The sequence below is a fragment of the Akebia trifoliata genome, chromosome 5 (assembly GCF_017979445.1).
Source record: "Akebia trifoliata isolate Shusen 1 chromosome 5, ASM1797944v1, whole genome shotgun sequence".
NCBI lineage: Eukaryota > Viridiplantae > Streptophyta > Magnoliopsida > Ranunculales > Lardizabalaceae > Akebia > Akebia trifoliata.
In genome coordinates, this window is record NC_141379.1 from 26674323 (window position 1) to 26685373 (window position 11051).

At 35.3% G+C, this 11051-nt stretch overlaps 1 pseudogene across 1 annotated transcript; it reads left to right on the forward strand.

The window, feature by feature from the left end:
- Positions 1-5390, forward strand: LOC147401849 (G-type lectin S-receptor-like serine/threonine-protein kinase CES101; annotated as a pseudogene). The gene is made up of 7 exons (XR_015178708.1): positions 1-1315; positions 2295-2393; positions 2486-2688; positions 3253-3463; positions 3866-4102; positions 4278-4425; positions 4530-5390. The product of XR_015178708.1 is annotated as a G-type lectin S-receptor-like serine/threonine-protein kinase CES101 (transcript).
- Positions 5391-11051: the final 5661 nt, after the last annotated feature.

Consider the following 11051-nt stretch of genomic DNA (forward strand, 5'->3'; position numbering starts at 1 on the left):
GGAAAATGTGGGTGGATGTAGACTGATTTCTCCTTCTTTTTCTCTACTGAGTAGAGATAAATCATTGGTGACACCAGCTTTACAAAGTTAGGCAAGGCAATGGCCACGAAGAGAAGTCATACCCATGGCACGTCAATTCTTCTCCTCCAAATCATTTTCATTTTCCATTGCTTAACATCCCATGATGTAGAAGCAACAAACTCCTCCATCACACGAGGCGGCCGACTAACTGACTCGGAGACCTTAGTTTCTCCCAACTCCATCTACGCACTAGGCTTCTTCACCCTTGGAGAATCCAATAACCGTTACTTAGGGATACGCTACAGTGGCGGATCTGTTCATGGGTACGCATACGTGTGGATCGCCAATCGTGACACCCCATTACTTGATTCCTCTGGTTTTCTTACCATCGATGATGCTAATGGAAAATTGAAAATCATGCGCAGTGGAGATGATGGGCCTTTCATGATAAGTTCCGAACAAGCAGCAAATGGAAGTATCGTGACTGCTAGACTGCTAAATTCCGGTAACTTTGTATTGAAGGAAACATATTCTAATGGAACATGGGAACGGGTACTATGGCAGAGTTTCGATTATCCAACCGCCGTGCTTTTACCCGGGATGAAAATTGGCGTGAGTTCAAAGACCGGGATGAGCTGGTCACTTACTTCATGGATCAGCAATGAACTCCCTGATTCAGGGGCTTTTACTCTTGAGGTTGACCGCAATGGTACAAACCAATTGGTCATCTTACGACGAGGAGAGGTTTATTGGAGAAGTGGTGTCTGGAATGGAGCTAGTTTCGAAAATTTACCTGAATTGACACCAATTGAAAAAGTTTCTTCCTACAAGTACAGATTCGTTTCGAGTGAGGATGAGAGATACTTCACTTACTCTGCTGTGCCGGGTTCTTTTTATTCTTACGTGTTGGTTTGGCTGATGAGTTCGATGGGCCAACTATTGCAGTCTCAGATGATTGGTCCTTCCTCTTTCATCACTGCCCCACCTACTTTGATTGATTGTGGAAACAAAATGAAAGGCTGTGAGGGTAACAAGCCATCAGCTTGCAGGAGTGGTCAAGAGCTGTTCATGCCAAGAAACGGTGATATGTCAGGTAGACCTTATATAGATGGACCGATTGTGCCTAATATGAGTCTCAGCGATTGTGAAATCAAGTGCAGGAGGGCATGTTCTTGTGTTGCTTATGCTTCCTCAAACATTGATGGGACAACATGTGACATTTGGGTTAAGGGATCAAAGTTTATTGGGAGCAGCGATACCCAACGAGATATTTATCTTCTCACCTCAAAACAAGGTAAGTCACATAAGAATTGATATATATACAGTACATCACATGGATTTATTCACAAAATTCTCTAATAGAGTAAGCTTTTTAGCCCAATCTCCAACATTTAAATCTAACTAACAAGATTAGGATTTTAGGGACAGCAAATCTGCAGAAGAAACTTATGCACTTCCTTCCTTGAAACAAGGTAATTCACATGATGATGGGCATACAACATGGATTAGGTCTGAGCACTGTCACACAATTCTCCAAAAACTTCTCCGAATAGGATCCTCAATATCTTATCTTCTTCAACTTGAAATCCCAAGAACACGATAGAGATTTTACAGAGATTGAAAATGATGGGTGTTTTAGGGGAATTTTCCAAACAATCTGAACAAATTCATTGAATTAGGGACCAACCAATTAATTTTTCACAAGGAACAAAAATTTTATCCTTCAACCTCCAACATTTTATCTTATTCAAGCCCAAAATAACATGATAAGATTTTAGGGAGGTTGAAGAAAATGGGTTATTTGGGAAGAAACCCAAAAACATCATTTGTGTAAACCCAATTTTCTTTCGAAACTTTCTTGGATTTATCAAAATTAACCTAGCTGACAGCCGCCAAAAAATTGTCAAATCCAAATTTGTTACTATAGGTCGGAATAAACTTCGATTAGGCACAATCACCTGGTAGTGGAGCCATGCAGGTGGTGAGGAGTTTTTTCCTCCCTAATGGTCTTGCCTAAGCAGAGTTATCTTTTCTTTGGAACATCCTGTAGTGTTCTAATAGTATTAAATTATTTTTGCACAAAATATGAAAATGAAATGTTACAATCAAATTTCAATTCCTATGAAACTTTATTTAATTTTTATTACGACTTGTATACATCATAAATAAATGAATTGTTAGTAAATAAGATATATATTAGTGAACCTATGTTGATATATGAAATGATTTAGAGAGAGAATTCAACAAGCAAATAGTTTTGTTCTTCAATGTAGGAAAAAAGTGGTGGATATGGCTCAGCATTGCAGTGGCAATTGCTTTGATAATGTCTCTTTTGGCCTCTCTAAGCTACTTGAAGTGGAAAAAGATCAAAGGTAAACTTCCATAATAAATCAATAAGTAAATGACTTCATAGAGCTACATTTGGACTATAATATTTGTTCCCCTGATTGTTGAATCCAAACAGAGGCAGAGACAAGTGATGAGAAGGTATTACTTGAATTAGGATCTCTTCCTTCTAACAAATTTGGTGATGCCAACATGCTTGAAAGACATGGAAAGAAGGGTCATGAGTTTATGCTATTCAAGTTTGATAGCATAGCGGCTGCAACGGATAACTTCTCAACAAAAAATAAGCTCGGAGAGGGTGGATTCGGACCTGTTTATAAGGTAGCATTTTTTAGATAGTTAAGTTGGTTGCATCCCCGAACTAACTACTAGTAAGGGGAAGCACCTGCTGTTTAGTTTCTTCTTTGGAAAATTGTCCAACATTGGTGAAAAATTGAGAGTGGAAAACATGCTTTCTTTCCATCATTCAAAAATTAAAAACTTTTAGTAGAAGAAGCACACTGAAATCACTGTGATTCATGATTTCTAGTCATTGATTCGAGTATCTAGAAAAAAAAGTGTCTAAATCCAATTGCTAGAAATACTTATGGAAAAGGCACGAATTTATTGGCTAAAAATCTCTAATCATGATGGTTTTTGGTATCCTGAGCCATTGAAATGGTGGGTTAAACTTTCATCTGGTCAATAACCTGACCAAGTATTCCTCATGTAGTACTTTGTAATGTTGATGCTAAAATACTGATATCGACTCATCATCAAAGTCAGACTTAGATGCTGATCTACTGCTAATATCTACACTTTCTTGAATCAAACATCTTTATTACTTCAAGCATCTTTCTTTCTTATGCGTAAAAAGTAACTTTTTCCTTGATATTATTATTTCAGGGAACATTACTTGAGGGACAGGAAATAGCAGTGAAAAGACTTTCCAGAAGTTCGGGACAAGGGTTAAAGGAGTTCAAAAATGAGATTGTACTAATTGCCAAACTTCAACATAGGAATCTTGTAAGACTTTTGGGTTGCTGCATTAAAGGAGAAGAAAAGATGCTAATCTATGAATACATGCCCAACAAAAGCTTAGACTTCTTCCTCTTTGGTTTGTGATCCTTTCAAATATTATTTATTTGATTTTTAAGTTTCTAATTTATGTATTAAACATGCTCATTTCCTTTTATATTGCCTAGTAAGATGTTCCATGTCTTGATTAAAGATGTGATTATAATAAAGTTAAATGTAAAATAGGGTGATCAACCCTATTGACTAGGATAATTTGTATATTGTGATGAAAATGAGATTGAATGCGTTACATGGAAATGTAATGATTTCGTTGGTTGAGTTGTCTTGAATGATTGCAATTCTTAATATACTTGATAATATGAAAAACATCGTGGCAATGACACTTCTCCTCACCCATTTGTTTGGTTTTCTTTATCTTAGACATTCATAAAGCATACACCAAAGATAACTTATGATCTATACAAATTTTTATTTGTGGCAGATCCCATGGGAAGAGAGCTACTAGATTGGAAGAAACGTATCAATATCATCGAAGGGATTGCACAAGGGCTTCTCTATCTACATACATATTCTAGATTAAGGTGATTCACAGAGATTTAAAAGCTAGTAACATTTTACTAGACGACGAGATGAACCCAAAGATATCAGATTTCGGCATGGCAAGAATTTTTGGATTGAGAGAATCTGAAGCAAATACAAATAGGATTGTTGGAACATAGTAAGCTAATCACAAATACACATATACATGAATACATCTAATACTTTTCAATGCATATGTATCCCTACCAGCACATTTTTGTATCTGGACAATTTTTTCACATAGCTTGCACCAGTATGTATATGCACATTGCTTTCCAATATTACTAATGACTTTATTTAATGGTTGGATACAGTGGTTATATGTCTCCTGAGTATGCCATGGAGGGCATTTTCTCTGAGAAGTCAGATGTCTTCAGTTTTGGGGTGTTATTGCTAGAGATTTTCAGTGGCAAGAAAAAAAGCTTCAATGATTTTGATCGCCATCTCAATCTCATAGGATATGTAAGTTGCTAACACAAAATCAATTTAGTTGTTGACACTTCAAATTCATAAGTTTGAGTTGGATTTATATAAAAAGTAAATCTGAACTTGCATGATTTCTTCAGGCATGGGAGTTGTGGGGAAAAGGTGCAGGTGTTGAGCTAATAGATCAAGTGTTGGATACTTCATGTTCCAAAGATAAAATGTTGAGATGCATTCATGTGGGTCTCTTGTGCGTGCAAGAAAGTACTACAGATAGACCCACCATGGTAGATGTTGTTTCTATGTTTGCTAATGAAGCTATGCTTTTGCCTGCTCCGAAACAACCGGGATTCTCTACCAGGAGAAGTGTGGCGGAGAAAGATTTACTTATAGGGAAGCCGGAAAATTGTTCCCTAAATGCTCTAACCATGTCTGTGATGGAGGCGCGGTAACAGTGATTGGTTAGTATCATAAGACTAATCTATGAAAACAGAGTGGAAATATAAAGTAGTTGCAAGAAATGATTTGTACAAACTTAAAATTCGAAGATGCTCATCACTGGAGCTAATGATTACTTTCTCATTTTCTCCATCATTCAAGCTTCAACATTTTAGTTCTGTTATGAGAAACAATATGGTGGAAACAATTTCAGTCTTAAGTGGCCACCAGCTACTACATTGGAGGATATACCACAGCTGTTTGGTTGTAATGGTGCGCCTAGCATTTGAACTGTGAATGGCACCAAGAGAGGCTGATCGCTAAATTTGCGTCCACAAGTGATTGAATTATACATACATTTAATGTCAAGGTTGACTAACAAATGCCACATTCAATGCCGAAGTACAGTGCAAGTGTTCTGCATGAATGATGTATGTTCTTTTAATTACTAAAAGAGTTAACAAGTACATTACATAATTTAAAGGCAAAGCGAAGAAAAGATTACAAAGTGTAAGGATTTAATTTAGACTTATTTCAAAAGTTTTATGGAGCATATATTACATGAATCAATTGTCGGGGGCATAAAAGCAGCTCACCCAAAGAATCAAACAACAACAATAATACTGTAGCACTCACACATAAATGGTAAATCGAAGAAGATATGCACGTGACAAGAAATGGCAGAGACATTGGAAAATTACAGTAGCAACAAAGAGTGTGGAGGCATATCATGGTTAAATTTTCAAGAGGAACCCTTAACTACGATGACCAGGCCCTGTGGATGGTTGTAGTTTACACTTCCCAAAACCATCCTATTAAAGATATGTGAGGAACTGTCAGTGTTCTCTAAAAATAGTTAAATTATTTGTCATGTAACTTATAATATGTTAAAAATAGACGTAAATAATTAGATTATTTCATATAATTTTCCTTCCATGATATATTAAAAATTACTATATAGACCGATCAAAAAACTTCAAATCCATGTGGTAGAAATGTATATGTTAGTTAAAAAATTTCTGGATGGGTACTAATATGAAGTCTGAACCCTTCAATTTCAACTATTTTGTTCATCCTTTTATTTAAGGGAAAATTACCACACAAAAAAGGGTTAATTTTTGAAAATTAAAAAAACCAATATAATGCACTGGACCATTCCTGGTATTCAGAAAACGTTGGACTGTCCAGCGCTTTAGGTTTTGTAAGCTACAATGTAAAACACTTCCATTCCCTTATTCATTTAGTATGATTTCAAATTTTAGTAAGGGTCCTTGAAATCAAATTGGCAATCCAACAACATAGCCCTCTAGATTTCATGAAAAAAAATCTTAAATTGAAAAGAAATTAAAAATAATAATTAATTTTGTGTTTGATTCAAGGTTTTGAAAATGAATGACTACTAAACTCTAACTGAGATCTCAAATTTAAAATTAAAATTTAATGAAAAAATTAATCTGTTTTAATATTTTTATTAAAGTTTCCTCTACATCATGTGGTATCAGATGATGTTTTCAAAAGCTACAAGGTGAACTCTATGACCCTTAGTAAGATTTCAAATCTTATTACGATAGTAAGGCTAATCTTACTCAAATATTACTCAGATATGTAAAAGAGTTTAACACGTTGGTGTCTGGACTCTTACGGTCCCACGAGTTGGAAAAACGCTGGACAGATCAGCGTATTAAATCGTTTTCAAGAATTTAGAAAAAAAAAAATTTGTTAATAATTAATTAAAAAACAACACTTGTTTTGTAATTTTCCCTTTATTTAATAATATATTGTTTGTCATACCATTTCAGCCATGTTTGGGTGAAGTTTCCTGTCTTCCATGTGATTTGAAATTGATGACAGGCCCCCTTACCAACGTCCACTCTTGAATGATAATAAAAAATGCCCTAGTTTCCCTCATTTTTCAACCCCTTTGCATATTGTCAAAGTCCCTTTATTTTCTCTGTAATGAGATTTGACTATTATTTTTACCCTGATTTTTTATTTTGAGATTTGATCTCCTTTGACCTTCGAACCTCACTAATAAATTAGGATTTTTGAGAAATAAAATATCATTATCTCAATTTTTCTCTCTCTAACCCATCGTAAGTATATTTATTTTGTCACCCTTACTTTCAATTTAAGATTCTCTTTCCTTTCATCTTCAAATCTCAAGAGTAAGATAGGATTTTTGAAAAATAAAAATTAATGAATTTTTGGATGAAAAAATTAAGGATTTTCTAAAAGAGGTTATAGACAATTCAATCATCTTTGAGAACTTAAAGAGTGTTGGGTAATGACCATGAAGAGATGCCATATACATGCTGCTTGAGTTCTACTCCATCTTCAAACTAGACTTCTATAGCCTCAATGAATCCAATAGGCATTACTTAGGGATATCTTGCAATGGCGGAGCAAATCGTGGCTTGACATTGTGTGGATTTCAATCGTCAAAACCCAATCAGTGATTCCGTTGGTGTTCTTCTCATTGATGCTGATGGAAAATTAAATCCATCCCATTAAGTTCAGAACAAGCAACAAGTGGTGTAACGTGACTGCTACTCTGGTAAATTCCGGCAATTTTGTGTTTAGTGATGCATATTCTAATGGAACACAAGATTAGGTACATGACAGAGCTTTGATTATCCTACCTACATGCTTCCATCCGGGATGAAGCTTGGTGTGAATTCGACAACTTGGATGATCATGACACTTGCTTCATGGTTGATCGACCAAATCCCTGCTTTATGGGCTTTAACTCTCGAGGTTGACCAAAATGTTAGAAACAAGTTGGTCATCTCACAAAGAAGACAGGTTTATTGTATGAATGGTGTCTGGAACTAAAGTAATTTCAACTACTTACCTAAATTGACATCCATTCATAAATATTCTCCCTTGACTTGCTTCATTTCAAGCAAGGTTGAGAGGTGCTTCAGTTACTCTGCTATGTCGGGTTCTTCTTCCATGCTCATTTGGGTGATGTGTTTGATGGGGCAACTCCAGGTGACTGAGCCTCGGTGTATCTATCATGGTTCCAAGATTGGTTGACTTGTGGAAAAACAAATGGACGTGTGGGTAACAACGCATTAGCTTGTAGGAGTGGTGATGAGAAGTTCAAGCTTAGAACTGGTCATATGTAAGGCATACCTTCAACTTCCCTTGGAATATGAGTCGTGGTAATTGTGACACCCAGTGTACTAGGAGCAATTGCTGTTAGTTGCTTATGCTTCAATGATCAAGGAAGGGACATGATGTTACTTTTGGTCCAAGAGATCCAATTTTTCTTTTATAGGGATCAAGAAGTCCACAGATGAGTTTTATGTTCTTCCATCCTTGTAAACAAGTTAAGTCACATGGTAATGGCATAGAACCTATATTAGGTCAGAGCACTGCCACAAAATTCTCTGAAAACTTTGCCAAGTAGGGTAGAGTTTTTTTACTCTTGAACCTTAACTGGTTATCTTAGATACTTTGCCAATTTTTGTATGATAGGGCTACAGGAAAAATCAAATCCATTTTAGGCTTAAGGTCATCTTAGAAAAATCTTTTCCACTAATCCCCACACCTTGGGGTTATAACTTATAACCTCAATTGGGAATATGGAGAAGGCTACTTGATTTGGCTGAAAGCTTAGCTCGACCTGTTCATATGTCACCGGCAGACATATATCATCTCTGAAACCATGTCTTTGTACTATGTTTTGTGTTAAGAAATTTTGCCTCAGGGGCATCAATGTACTTATATATTCTTGTGCCAAAGAACATAGTGTGTCAAGTCTCACAAGGCAATTGTCTGTACGTGTCATCGTATCAAGCTTGGGCCTCCATAAAGCTCGATATAATTGAGCTCAATTCTTGGCATTCCCTTTCGGGGATGGGGAAAGACTCAACATACTCTGAGTGAGGGGTGTAGATTGGAGCCAAAGATCAAGCTTGTTCTTTCAACAAAGCAGGTACCAAGTATTTGGCAAAGAAAGCATGTCAATAATGTGATCGAGCATACAAGTTGCCTTGTAACAAGTCCATCTGCAACGTACCTCGTAAGTTTTCATCATATCAATAAAATCGTACCTGGACATTTTCCCATTTATGTTGTTGATTGTGCGTTGATTTGCATGTGTTCATAGGTTTGATAACCTCCATATAACCTTAAGGAGAAGCTTCTCCTTCTTTAATGTGGGAATAACTTTTTGGGTAAATTACACTTTGACCTCTTATAATTTGGCATAATTTCATTTTGACCTCCTAATATTTTGATAATTGCACTTTCTTTAATTTGGCTTTCATCAACTTAACAGTTAAATTTCTTTTATAAATATCATTTTGCCCTTTTTAGAATGTTATTATTTTTTATAAACAAAAATATATCAGGGAAAATGAGTTCAATGAATGCCTAGGCGGGGGCATTTTAATTATTATTTTAAATTTTATTTTTTATAAAATAAAATAACATAAAATAAGAGGGTAAAATAGTAAAAATAACATCTAAATTTTAAAGCCGTCAGTGAAAGAGGAGGGAACTACAATTATCAAAATTCTAGGTGTTAAAATGAAATTATGCCAAACAATAGTGTAATTTACTAACTTGCACATTCTCTTTAAAATAGAAAATAAGAAAATACCGTTCCATTTAGGGAGCCCCATTTAACTCAAAAACAATAAAAACAAATAAGATTTTAATTTTTAGTGGAATCTAAGAATATTTTGTTTTATTTAAAAATAATAAATAAATATTTCCAATAGTAAATGATGTGCATCTCCCTCGAATGACCTGTTGGGATCTCTAAAGGATTGTAGCTCATGCTCTATCCCCTGATTTTGGTCAATAATCATGCCTTGATTTGCATTTTTATAACCATCTCAAATCTCTGCTCCTTTATTTAGCTTTTTTCTATATTGACTCAAATAATGAACGTTCTATTCAATTTCCTTTGATCCATTGCTGGATCGGCGTTACGTTTCATCTTTAACTATCCATGCCATGTGTCGCATTTCTTATAAGATGAAATTATACCTCCCACAGCTATCATAATCATTATTCTTGCGTGAATTTAAACCTAAAAGTGGTTCACAATTAGTGGTATACAAAAAAAAATTCATTTATTAGATTTTATTTATTTATTTATTTTTAATCTTAGGAGCATCCCTACCTTTGGTAAGACTATTTTTTATTATTTTTTTTACATAATATCCTAATAATATGGAATTGGATGCTGGAAATCAGACAATGAAGTTGGAAGGTAAATAAGAAGGTTAAAAGGAAAAATTGGAGCTAATATTCTCCTTTCCTCACTTTCTTATCCGATCCGTTTTATTCGAAGCATTCCCATCTTAGGTGAGACTAATCTACCTTGGGCCACATGCACAATTCCACCCTGTCTCGTGTTACGATATTTAAGTAGGCACATTTATGTGCTGAGATACAGAGAGATGGAAGTCACTTTCTTACCATCTATTGCTGATTTTTGAGGTGTACTCATTGAAAGTGGACAGGTGGATAAGTAGTCCTGTTGAATGTTTGACATGCATGTACTTGACAAAACTACAAAGTAGACTTAGGACTCAAGCATTAGACTTATCTAATCTCTAATCAATTAAGGCTGTGGGAACATTTGACACTCAATTCAGAGTGATGGGACGCCCCCCTTGTCTTAAACCATTTGTTGAATTTCCTAGAGTTTTCCATATCTCAAATTCTATTCTTTTTCTACTTTCCCCAAAAGTAAAATAATCTTGCACTAGGTTTTAACATCGAAATAAACAAAATCTTAAAAAATGAAGAAAAAGATCCTTTAAGTCACAATCGGATAATCTAGATTTTAAGTCTTTGAATCAAGAGAAAAATGTGTGATTGGAGAGACAAATAGAGAAGGAGAAGGTTGAATTTTTGATGAGTGAGGATAAGGAGCTAGGGTCGGATGGATTTAATATCGATTTCTTCAATTATTGTTGGAATATTCATCAAGGAATTGCAAAATAAGAAGTGTCTGGATTATAGTCTTAATAGTACTTTTGTGACTTTAATCCCCCAGAAAGTCGGGGCAGATAAGATAGGTGACTTTAGACCCATTAGCTTAGTTATCTCGGTTTATAAGATCATATCCAAAGTGCTAGCATCACGGTTGAAAACAGTTCTTCATAATCTTATTGGTGAGGAACAAGGGGTTTTCATTAAGGGAAGACAAATTCTAGACGGTGTGTTGATGGCCAATAAGTGTCTTGATGATAGGATTAAGAATA